General features: G+C 35.0%; 1 long non-coding RNA gene across 1 annotated transcript in view; it reads left to right on the top strand.

Moving 5' to 3' along the window:
• The window catches only part of LOC144220736 (uncharacterized), a 40,333-nt gene extending 34,387 nt beyond the window's left edge, over nt 1-5,946 (top strand). The window contains exon 3 of the long non-coding RNA XR_013331842.1: nt 5,787-5,946. This is a non-coding gene — a long non-coding RNA (uncharacterized LOC144220736). The remainder of the gene's footprint in view (nt 1-5,786) is intronic.
• Nucleotides 5,947-13,067: the final 7,121 nt, after the last annotated feature.

The raw sequence follows: 13,067 nt of genomic DNA, 5'->3' as shown, positions 1-13,067 counted from the left end.
CAGAATAGGTTTTTTCTTTTTACCTGATATCCTAGAATTTAAAGACAATTGGCTAGATGCTTTGTTAGGCAGTGCAGGTGAGCCAGAGGTGTGAGAACGGGTTTGAGGTCTCCTAATGACTTGGGTGGATGGAGGTCTTTTTTGTGATGTCCTGGTGGGGGAACTTTGCACTGGCCGACGGTTAATTGTTTTCCCTGTTGCCAGGCGCTGTGATTGCTGACTCTCACTGAACTGCAGCAGGAGAGAATAGAAGATATTACCAAGTGAAGCATTCAATCAATTATTGTTTTATATTCACTGTAGTTATAGAAGCTCTTTTGCACTTTAATTTGGAAGGTGCTTTGGTTTTCATGTGTAATATAAATTTAGAATAAACTGCACTGTAAATTAAAAGAACACAATATGTGGATGATAAGAGAAAGTACTGGATGTTACTTTCAATGCTTAGAGTATTTTCTAAGAAAATCCAACAAAATACAGAAATTTAATTTGGGGAATCCAATTCATTGGTTTTATAAAACACCCCATTAATCTATGAAAACTTGTCTTTTGCATAAAAACTGCAGGATGAAATCAGTGTCATCTCCTTTAGGAAAATAGGGGCGCCTGGGTGGCTTAGTCAGTTAAGCGTCCAACTTTCGCTTGGGTCATGATCTCGCGGTTCGTGGGTTCGAGCCCCGCGTCGGGCTCTGTGCTGACTGCCAGCTCAGAGCCTGGAGCCTGTTTCAGAGTCTGTGGCTCCCTCTCTCTCTGACCCTCCCCTGCTCACGCTGTCTCTCTCTCTCTCTCCTAGAAATAAATAAAAACATTTTAAAAAAAGGAATTAAGAAAAGAATCACATAGTTATCATGTAATCATGTTACATGAATCTCAATGAAAGTATTACATCTAAACCTTAGTTTAGAAATTATATAAAAGAGACGAATTTGATGTTGAATTCAGAAAGTTAGATATTAAAAAACTGCAGTGAAAACACTGAGTTTCTCTTGCTTGTAAAAGCTGTGTCTGAGGCATTAAACATTCTCGGAAGAATATGACAAGGAAATAATAGTAATCATAGAAAAGGAAAGAAAGGATCCTTGAATGAAGCATGGCGGGTTAAATAGCATGGAACAGACACTTGAAGACCACCTGTGGTTCTAAAAATAGTGGATACTATGCTCTGATCAAAGAGAGAGCTAAGGAACTAGTAAATAGTATATACTTAAATCAGAAGAGCAGAAGAAGGTATTTAGAAAAACAAAGAACTCTGCCAGAGCTATAAAAGGGAAAAGCAAAAAGCCACAAAATTCAAAAGACCAAGGCTCACTCAGAAAAGTACATAAAAACCTATTCGCACAAGCCATGTTTCAGATGAGTCAAAGATGTATAACAATTGTTTATTTTAGATGCCAATAGAAGAGACTATCTTCTTTTTCATGGTGTTTATGTCTTACGTGGAAGAACATATTGCAGTGTTCGATCATGAGACCATAATAGTAGGCCCAGAAGTTGAGTGAAAAACAAGCCAGATAGATGGGTAAACTTGCCCTCATTTTTCATCTTCACAGGGGAATCTCCTTATAATGAAGGTAGTGGGTGAGCATGGATGGGAAGGAGAAGTGGGAGTCTTGGTAATTTCATTGGAAGATTAGTTCAGGTCCTCCAAATTTATTTGGCGATTTTCTTTTATCCTCCTCAACTAATAGTCATTCTCTTCTGCTTCTCTCCCTCCTTTTCTCTCTTTATTTCCCTTTCACATCTCCCTTTGCTTTGTTTCTTCTCAATTTCCAGGTGATTTTGAATAAACATATTTTTATGATTACTAGAAGCAGAGGTAATTGTTTCTGTTTCTTTCCATCTCATGTAACTGTGTCTTGATTTTCGAAATACTGTGCCATAATCTCACTCTGAACCCTAACTCATTGTTAATGTAGCTCTCAATTTTAAGTCACTCTTATTTCAAATGTATTGAATCTTACCTGGAAACAAATGGCAAAGACGAGGATGAGCCCAGTCAGGATTAAACCCTTCATTTTGTCCTTTTAACCCCTATAAGTAAAGAAACAAGAGAAAAGATTTGTTATGTGCTTGACAATGAAATAATAGGTTTTGCCAAACTGCCCAGTGATATAAAATTAAAATTTTAGTAGCAAGTTTGAGCTAAGAAATTTTTTCCCTAAAATTAAGCTTCAGATGTGGATGTGAAATGAAAAGATATCTATATATTTTTTGAAAACACTTATCATTATTTGAAACCACTAAAAATTAGGTTTTTCCATTTGGTTTACTAATAAGGTTATTATTTTCCTTTAAATTCTCATCTAAAAGGAGACCTTCATCTTCTATCAGGAATTATATTAAGAAATCCCTCACCTATCCATTATCCACTTACTGCATATGTATTTACTAGCCTCCCACCCCCCACCCCAGTACTTTCTCTCCTCTCCCAACTTCCATCACCTTCTTTTAGGAAAATCATAGCAGTTGTGACTTAAAGAGAGTTCCAGAAAGGTACATGGCTTGCTCTTAAATTGAGTGGCCAACTTTATTGAACTCAGATACTATATGCATGATGTATGACATGGTGCACTATGTACTATATTGCGAGGACTGTTCCCATGAAATCCTGTGATTCTCTGATGCTATTTGACTTTTGCTCTCCTCTTCCCTCTAATTTTATTTTATAGTCTACAGGATCCTTTACCTGAAAATGTTCTGTAAATTTTTATCACACACTTCACCTATTGATAATTCATTTTTAGATGGCATACCCATGACAGTTAAAGTTATTGAATGTATCAAATCTATTTCTGACCTGTATTAGTCTAATTTTTAAGAACCTCATGCTGTTTCTCCTAATATAATATGGTTTTATGGGTGGAAAATGTATGATGCTTCCATGATGCCAGATTATTAGGATGAGTATATAGGAAAAAAGACTTCCAATTCCAGAATGTTGTCAAAGGAAAATGGAAATTAAAGGCAGCCTGTATCTAACTTAGGAATTACCTTAGGGAAGCTCAGTATAAATGAGCTGCTCTCTGATAGCACATGGCTTATGATGATGTGATGGGGGAACCTTCAGCTTTAGTGGCTCTAAGTGCCAACAGGTCACCTTTTAGAAGGTGTTCATCATCAGATGAAACTTTAGAAGTTTTCATCATCAGAAAACTCTGAAACCACTTGGTGTTTCAATCTGACTCTGAATTGAATCAGTCTCCATCAACATCTTCCCTCATAAAACAGTCTCTTCCATGTGTCCCCATTTCAGTGAATGACACAGTATTCTCCCAGTAGTTAGTGTAAGCCAGAACCCTGAGTCAGGCATGACTTTTCCTCTCATTCTCCTGTCTCCGTCCATCACTAAATCCTCTCTATGTTTTACTTTCTGGACAGTTTTGAAACAGGTTGCTTCTCTTTATCTTCACCAACAGCATCCTAGTCAAGGTAGCATCATATCTCACTTGAGCCACTCCTTAATATTACCTATTAAGTAGCAGGCACTGTTCTAGGATATGGAGAGATAGGGGAGATTGTTTCAATATCCTTGACTTGTTAGAGTTTTCATTTTCATGATTACCAAAATAGTTTCCTAACTGACCTGCAGCCTTGCTTTTAACTGACTACAGTCACTCTGAATTTTATAAAATACAATTATGATTATTCTGGTTCCCTCATTAAAACATTCTACTGGTTTTCCATTGCCTTTTATCTTAAAGCCTTTCCCCCAAATTCTTCAAGTGGCTCACAAGGCCCATTGGAACCCCACTTCTCCTTGATCTTCAGTCACATCTCTTTTAGTGTCACTCACATTTTGTGTGTGTGTGTGTGTGTGTGTGTGTGTGTGTGTGTATGTGTGAGAGAGAGAGAGACAGAGAGAGAGAGAGAGAGAGGAGAAAGAAAGACTCATCTTCTTTAAAGGTCCTTACATATTCTGTTACATAATTCAAGGCAAAAGGCTTTTTATTCCCACCTATCTACTGGAACAACTTCAGTCAAGTTAGCTAATGATGTGTTTATTGTCAATCTAATTCTTGTCTTACAGAATGGAAATCTCTTCAGTGTTTGACAAGTCCTTCCCTTTTCTCTTGTTTTTTGCGGAACCAATTTATCCTTCCTACGTATCTGAAGGTTTTTTTGTTTGTTTCTTTTAGATTTGTTCATGCGTTTTCTTTCTTCTCTACTTGCTCAATTATGGTTCTGACATCAGTCCTATTTTTCTCTCACTCTATAGCAATGTCCCTGTACGACTCCTGCCTTTATTTGGAAACAGCATCTATCTATATGCCGACTTCTAAGTTTATTGATCAAGATTCATATATCCACCTTTCATGGACATCTCCAATTGGTTGTAGCATTGCACCTTTAGCCTGGCTTGTCCAAAATTTAATGTATTAGCTCCCCCAGGCTCTTCTTGATTAAGAAACCACATGTTAGTAGAGAAAAGTAGATTCTGGAGTAAGAGTGCCCTAGAAGCATTGTCATTTATTCACACAATTACCTTGAGAGGGGTGTTTCCTTTGGATCTTGGTCAGGACTTGCTTCTTCTTGACTCACCAGTGCCTCTAAGACTTGATACCTGCAGATGTCAAGAGAATTAATTGAATGGCTCTTCCACCTAATAAGGCAGACATGCCTTCCATTTGTACCTCCTACTTTTCGCCTATTGGTTGTAGTAGGGAGTGGGAGCTAGGAAAAAAAAGTGTATGTACGATTATTTCAATTTAATCTTGAAATATTTGCCCTTTGGATTTTCTGACTCAGGAATGTTGAGAGCTCTATCTTATCTTTTACTTGGAAGAGGTAATGATAAAATACGATCATTAACAAAATTCATAAATTAACACTGCTGCTTATATGTATACCACTCATTTTAAAAAAACATGGTTTGATTTCTTATTTGCAGTTAATAGAATAATTTGTATATTGTCAGATGTTCCCCAATTCTTGGAATTTGAACAACTTTATTTTTGCAGTTTGTTTCCATATTCCAAAATTTAATAGACTCAATGATATGAATGTCTGGGAGAGTGTAATAAGAGAATATAAATAATCTTTCCTCCATTGAGTTAAGACATTTATTTAACACTTAAACTCAAAGCGCCTGTGTTAGGGGAAATTTGTGAACTATGTCTACCTTGCTGTACCCTCCTTGTACTCCCTCATGACCCTTTTAATTTAGAATCTCCCAAATTTTAAAAAGCACATATTCAATCACCTAATAGTCTACTTTGTAAATACTTTTTTAATTGCCATGACCATGCAATGGAAGAAATATAGATAATTTTCATTAAGCATACTTTTATTAATTTTATACTGATTTATTTACCATTTTTACATATTCATCTGTATTAAGCCACATACCAGAACAAATGGCAAATCCAGTAATTCTGAAGAAATGTGAGAAATCACTAGCTGTGAGAAATCACTAGTGTATTTGAGAAAAAAATGGAAAAAAGTTTCTAAAGGCAATTCTAGAATGGTAAAAAGAGCACTAAACTTGAAATTGAGAGGTTTAGCTTTAACTCCTAGCTCAGTCATTTTATTTCTGTGTGGCCTTGGTAAACTTATTTGCAAATGCCATTTTCATATCTATAAAATGAGATCAATCTTGCTATTAGAATTAATTAGAATATTCATTTACTTTGTAAACTTTATAGCACTATGTGACAATATTGTTTATAATATATTTTATTTGTACATTGGATTTTTAACATATTTTTATAGATATATTTAATATAACTTTTAATGTCAACATTACTAGATTTGAAATTACAACTTTGACTTATGTATTTATTCAACAGATATTTCTTGGACATCCACTCCACAGAAAGCATTGTGGATTCAACAGGAACAAGAGAGACCTAGTTCTTGCCTTGAGGGAATAGGGTTTTATTGGAAAGAAATATAATACAAACAGAAAATAGTGACTTTGATCTATTGATATCTGGTTAACAGAGCAAGTACACTTCCACTTAGCCATTTCTTTTGGACAAACTTTCTTCATTCACTTTTTCCTCCAAGAACCTTGTGTAGGTCAGAAGTCAAGGTTTGGCTGCAGTTGAATGACTGGGTGCCTGCGTGATAATCAGTATCATAATAAGAGCTGTGCAACAACAATATACAATATTGTCTTTTCTGAGATTTGAGGTAATCACTTTAAAGTTAATAAAATTATGTGTACTTAATACTGATACACTAATTTGACTCATAATAAGGTTGACCTCTTTCTCTCTTATATCCGTCATTACTTTGGAACATTAATCCTAACACTCTCCTTTAGGAAGTCAGTATTATTTTAGGAGTTCCAGTTTATGATTTTTATTCTGATTGAATATTGGAATATGGTAGAAAGGACTTTGGAAGCCAATAACTTTAGTCTTCATAGTCCCTAGATTTGAGTTTATACTTAATGTTGTAAGGACAATTCATACATGAAAATTGCATCATGTAACATTATAAACTCTATGTTTATGTAAAAATCATTCATGCTTTGTTCAGTGTGAACTCAAAGATACTCAAGAAGTTTTAGAAAAGTAAACCAACCTTCTTGTAATCATGAATAAAATGCACAGTTATTAACATGTTATTGATAAGGAAGAAAGAGATTATTAATCATTTATTTACTAATACCAACCATGATTAAATAAATACAAAATATCTGGATATATTCTTATCAAAATTATTGGTATTAGCATGACCTTAGACATTTTCTATCAGGTTGTTTTGAGAAAAGTAGGAAAATAATTGCTGACATGTGGTTCATAAGCAATTCTTAGAGAAGGGAGTTTCAGACCAACTTGGCTCTCTGTTCTAAAACATAATGTTTAGAAAATCAAGACAATGTAAAGTGATTACATAGTAGAAAATCTGAAGGGAAAATAAATATATATGTTTTTGGAGGAAGGTTAAAAGTAGCTATATAGATGTTATAGTCTTAGAGTAGTTATAAACAGTGGGTAGGAATTCAGAATTGGTGAGAATTTGTAGGTATGGTGTCATTTGAGGAATAATGCAATTTAATAAGTAGACATATACTTACTCTGATATATATGTACATATACAAATTATGAGCAATACACTTTTTATTTCAATTAATTTTGGTATGAAATGTGTTCTTATTTTGCATGTGTAATTATCTGGTAATGCTTATGTTTCTTTGCTCACAGTCATCATCATTCAACTCTGCATTAATACCATGAATAACCTCAAAATTACGACCTTTTCAAGAATTGATCAAATGTGATTTTGCTCAGTTTATGATTTACAGAAGTTACTGCTTGTTGTACGAATAAATAAGTCAGAATTTAAATATATATACTTGAACACTCAGTATGGTGCTTTTTCTGAAGTACTGAAATACCATATTTCAGTTATAGAATTTTGGAACTATTTGGGCTCTTAATTCAACAGTGTTGAAGAAAATTTACCTGTGGTAAAAGAAAAAATCCTCTATTTTGCCAAAATCCCTGTGACTTTATAAGGTATAATTACTTTATAATATTTTCTTTTAAGATAAATTTAGAATTCATTTTTTGTGTTACTATTGTACACTCATATGTCCCTTGACAGAAGAACTGTGTAGCTGCCATTGGTTCTATATTAATATGTTTTTCCCAATCCACACTCTTTTCTTCTGCCCTTCATACTTAAATATTCATCCATTCATCCATTCTTATTCATCTTGAAAATGGTGAGATAATCAAGATATCTCTCCCTTCGCTCCATATTAATACTCATTAAGTAGCTGAATCTGGCAAGAAGTTAGTGAGCTTAGTGAGTCACTTCACACAGGTGAGCCTCCTGGGGGCAGAGAACAGAGAGGAAAAGGAGAGTGGGTCTGGAGGCACTGAGGGGAGCTTCAGTACAATCAGAAAGCCATACATGGGCCCTGGAATTTCTAGGTCATTCTGATGTTAAATACTGTTCCATGATATACAGAATAGTTATTTCCTTCCTTTTACTTGAATAAATATTAGTTCACCAAGAACCACCTATTAACATTGTACTGAAGGGATGGCTGGGTGGCTCAGTCGGTTAAGCGTCCGACTTTCGCTCAGGTCATGATCTCACAGTTAGTGGGTTGGAGCCCCGCATAGGGCTCTGTGCTGACAGCCAGCTCAGAGCCTAGATCCCTGCTTCAGATTCTTTGTCTCCCTCTCTCTCTGACCCTCCCCTGCTCATGCCGCCTCTCTCTCTCTCTCTCAGAAATAAATAAAACATTTAAAAAAATCTAATCAACTTCAACAACAAACTAGGTTAGTCTTGACATTTTCTAAAATAGGCCCAAGCACATATCATAAAGAATTTACATTATAAGATGTTTTTAGATTTAAATGACAGTGTTTAACAATCCATAAAATATGTTGTAAAATTGTTTGCAATTCTGAGATTGTTATTCTCTGGGAATAAAAATTATTCTTATTCCGTAGGATTGTTGTAAAGATTAAAAGAATTAATATATGTAAAATATTGGGATATCTGGGTGGCTCAGTTGGTTGAACATGTCTGACTCTTGATTTCAGCTCAGGTCATGATCCCAGGTTCATTGGATTGATTCCTGCATGGGGCTTGAGGCTGAGTGAGGAGCCAGCTTAAGATTCTCTCTCTCTCTCTCTCTCTCTCTCTCTCTCTCCCTCTGCCCTTCTCTCCTCCCCCTCTCTAAAAAATAAAATAAAATAATATATATGAAATATATATATATGAAATATTTACAACAGTGCCTAGCCCAAAGTAAGCATTGTGGCAGTGTTAGCTAGTAGTAGTAATGGTAGTAGTGATGGTGGTGGTGGTAGTAGTAGCAGTAGTAGTAGTAGCAGTAATTTAGTAGTAGTACAAGCACCACAGCTATATGTTCATATGTTCTATTATTAGGGGTTTGGAGAATAATAGAACTTTGGAATAAGGCTCCCAATATTGAAAGGTATGTTGGCAGATGAAGTTGAAGATTAGTAGATTTTATTAGTTACTATAAATCAATATATGCTTCCATATAGTCTTCCATAGTATGTCCTCCAGTGATTTATCTGTCAAGTATTTTTTTTAAGCGGGGCTGAAACTAATAACAGAAAATTACAATAAATTATTTTATGTAGCAGTAAATCAATAGAGAGCTTAAAATAGAAACTTATTTCTTAACTGCTACAGCGCTACATATTTGGTTTTCTAGCTTGGTTCTTAATATATACTCTTGCATACTGTTTTTCAAATTGTGATTGTAGTATTATCCACTGCAGAAGCTTATTGAAATATAATCATCATTGGGATTGTTACCATTTCAGGAAGTAGCAATTGTTTCTTTTTCAAAAGTGCTGTCAGCTTCATGGACAGTGTGAAAATCTATGTGATCATCATCACCATTAGTGCTGAACTTATTAATAAAAATTTTTAAGTAAATATTTGAAGTGATGAATGTGTTAATTAACTTGATTGTGGTAAACATGTCACAATGTAGGAGCATGTAAAATTATCACATTGTATGTTTTAAAGGTATACAATTGTGTTTATCAATTATACCTCAGTAAAGCTGGAAGAAAGGATCTTATTCTTTTTATATCCCTGCCTTCCCTATTTTGAATTCATTTGATAAATAACTAAGAGTATAAATTTTTGATAAATATACTCTAATCTTAAATTTTTTTCTTTTTTTCATTTTTTTAATAGTGGCTCCATGCCCAGTATGGGTCTCGAACTCCTTGACCTTGAGATCAAGAGACATGCTCTTCTGACTGAGCCAGCCAGGCACCCCTAAATCTACTCTAATCTTCAAATTATAATAATTAATACAGCATTTTACCTCTTCATATGACATACATCCCATTAGCTTGCATATTTAGTCTCACTTTTGTTTTTAATTCCTTTTTAATACTGTTTAATTACAGTTTTGTTCCTTTGGAAGAGTAATTGGATATCTTTGGTTAGGTTTAAAATTAATTTTTAGTTTTGTTGCATTCTAGCAAGAGACATCTCCACTTGTAGAATTTCTGTGTTTTTAACCTGTGGGTCTAATCTATGACCCGTTGTTATAAATGTACCATGCGTACTTGGAGTGATGCCATGCTCTCAGTTTTTAGGACACAAAGGTGTACAGTCCAGCTCAAAGAGATGGAAGAGAGGGGAAATGTGTAGAGTCTATCTCAATGTAAATTCTTTTCTGCAGACTGACTCTTTGAGTCTTGGTTTGTGGTATTATCTTCCAACCAGTCATCCAAGCCAGGAAATAATAAGCTGCATGTGCACCACTATTCTATCAAATATACCAATTTTCACTTTCTACTAGTATTTATTATTTAATATCTCTCAAAATTGTTTCCTCGGTTCCCCCATTTGGCCTTTACTAGTTCTCACCCCAATTCTAAATCACATCTAAGGGAATTCTATTTTCCTTTTCAAACATCTTATGTGATGTCATTATTAAGAGCAAGCATTACAAGTTTCAATGTCTAGAAGACTTAGTCAACAGTGAATGTGAAGTAGACCTGGTTGAGACTGGAGGGGAATGTGCCTCACTTCTGAGAGTGAGGAGTAGCCACTTCTTAGTTCAGGGCTTAGAAGAAGAGTTTGCACCAGAATATATTGCTTTTGTCAGCAAGTAAGAATTGTTGCTAAATGAATGAATGAAAACATGAATCAATCAATTAATATAAAGGAAGCTGGAAAATGTGTGTATTGACAACACTGATTAAAGTCCTTCACTCTTAACTGATATGTAACAGTTGTGGATTAGCAGCCAGTTTGCAGACCACACTTTGAGTAGCACTGCTGTGGTTGACAGTTGTCATGAGAGAGTGCATGCCCACAATACCAGATCTTTCATGTTTTGGAGGAAAACTTGGACTTTCATATGAGTTCTTCTATTTTGTTTGTTTCTTTTACTTATTGATAACTAATGCAGTTGTTAAAAGTACTCTGTAAATCAGAAATAAATGAGAGTACAAAATTCAACCTATTCTTTAACATCCAGCTCAAATAACACTGTTTTTCTACACATTTCTTTTTTTCCTATGATCATTGCCATGGTCTAGAAGAGCTCCTCTACTATTTTGGATTGTGCCATCATTAGTTATACGTATGCCATGTGTTCACTTTTTGTCTTAGATCCCTTAGACCACTGTCATTATTTGGGTCTTTTTGTATTGTCTCAAAGCACAGAGATATGCTTTGCTATTTGTGGACACTCAAAATATGAAGTTGATTGTGTTAATTTAATATATCTAATTATCTTAACTTTTTACACAGTAAAGAGCCTTGGACAACATTTTAGGTGTATAAAAATTTATAAATGTCTAAGAATGAGAAGATCAGTTAGCAGAAATCTTTTAGACATATACATTTATGGAGCGAGGGAGCATATCCAAATTTAAGTCTATGCTTTGCAGATCTTTATGACATTTCTCATGTAAATGTAAACTATCCTCAAAGCCTGTAAAAAAAGGGACATCTTATGGAGTAATTTGGTTTGCTTTTATCAACCAATCCAGATTATGAAGGCTATTCCCATCCAACATCATGAGTATACAGATTTAAAACTTTTCTGTGGGGGTGGGCACCTGGGTGGCTCAGTCAGTTAAGTGTCCAACTTCAGCTCAGGCCATGATATTGTGGCTCATGAGTTTAAGCCCTGCATCAGGCTCTGTGCTGACAGCTCAGAGCCTGGAGCCTACCTCAGATTCTGTGTGTCTCTCTCAAAAATAAAATAAAAACATTAAAAAAAATTTTTTTTAAAATTTTCTGTAGGGTAGTCTTGAGGAAGAATATTTTAAGACNCACCTGGGTGGCTCAGTCAGTTAAGTGTCCAACTTCAGCTCAGGCCATGATATTGTGGCTCATGAGTTTAAGCCCTGCATCAGGCTCTGTGCTGACAGCTCAGAGCCTGGAGCCTACCTCAGATTCTGTGTGTCTCTCTCAAAAATAAAATAAAAACATTAAAAAAAATTTTTTTTAAAATTTTCTGTAGGGTAGTCTTGAGGAAGAATATTTTAAGACAAAAATTGATAAGCTTAAAGCATATCTGGCCTGAGGAGAAAAATAATCTTTGTTTATTATTTCTTTCAGTTGTAAATTACTGTTGCATATATGCTATTTGATTCCACATTGTAGAAAGGAAGAAGGCATTTGTAGTGGGAAATGGAAAGAATAAATATGAGGCAGCCTTTCAGCTGAGGTATAGATTGATAGGCAACCCCCCTAACCCCCTGTTTCCTTCTCTCTTTCTCTCCCTCTCACACACAGACACATACAGATGCAATAAAAGTAGATCAAACACCTACTTATTTCTCAGAGGATATAGAAGTTTTAATGAAGTGTAATGGTCATGGAGAGAAGGGACAGGGGTAAGGTTTCTCAGTTTAGTTCTTCTTGGATCCCAACCAGTTGTGGATACAGCAATGGCGAGGGGATGGTCCCAAAGATGCCAGTGAAACTGTCTATTCAAGACAGCACCTTGTTGAATCTAAGAAGCTCTTTTTTGCTCTTCCAGTGCTTCATAGCTCAGGAATAATTTAGTCTTTTCTGTATAAAGAGCTATCTACAGATCTCTGGAACCCTTTTGGTATGCACCAGGGCCAACTTTTCATTGAAGAAAGCATGTCGGTTTTCCGGGTTCTCTGAATCACAAAAACTGCCTCCAGTTTTACAGTATCCTAAAAATCTCATATCCTCTATAGGGGATTCATATTGTTCTGTAGTAACACCTGTAAGTGTTCATTTCCTTTCATAAAAAGTTAATAAATTATTATTTTAAACTATAAGAAACAAATTTAGGGGAATAATATAGTCAAAGTCAGTGAATGAGAGATTTCATTGCTTAAGAGGGAATTAAGAGGATTTAGGGATCCTTGCTTTTAAGACATCAAGGACTTTTTAGAGTGGATAGACAATAAAAAATTTATTCTCTTAGGTGAAGTATTGAAGGCTATGAAACAAATTCAGTCATCGTGATAAAATGTAATGACACTTATTGGCTGGCTCAGTCAGTAGAGCATGTGACTCTATCTTGGGATTGTAAATTCGAGCCTCACATCGGGTGTAGAGATTACTTAAAAAAAATCGGTTAAAAAATGCAATGACAATTCTCATGGTATTTC

This window comes from Crocuta crocuta, unplaced genomic scaffold (assembly GCF_008692635.1).
Source record: "Crocuta crocuta isolate KB4526 unplaced genomic scaffold, BGI_CrCroc_1.0 scaffold1, whole genome shotgun sequence".
In the NCBI taxonomy this organism is placed as follows: Eukaryota; Metazoa; Chordata; class Mammalia; order Carnivora; family Hyaenidae; genus Crocuta; species Crocuta crocuta.
This window is presented reverse-complemented; position numbering and strand designations above follow the sequence as displayed.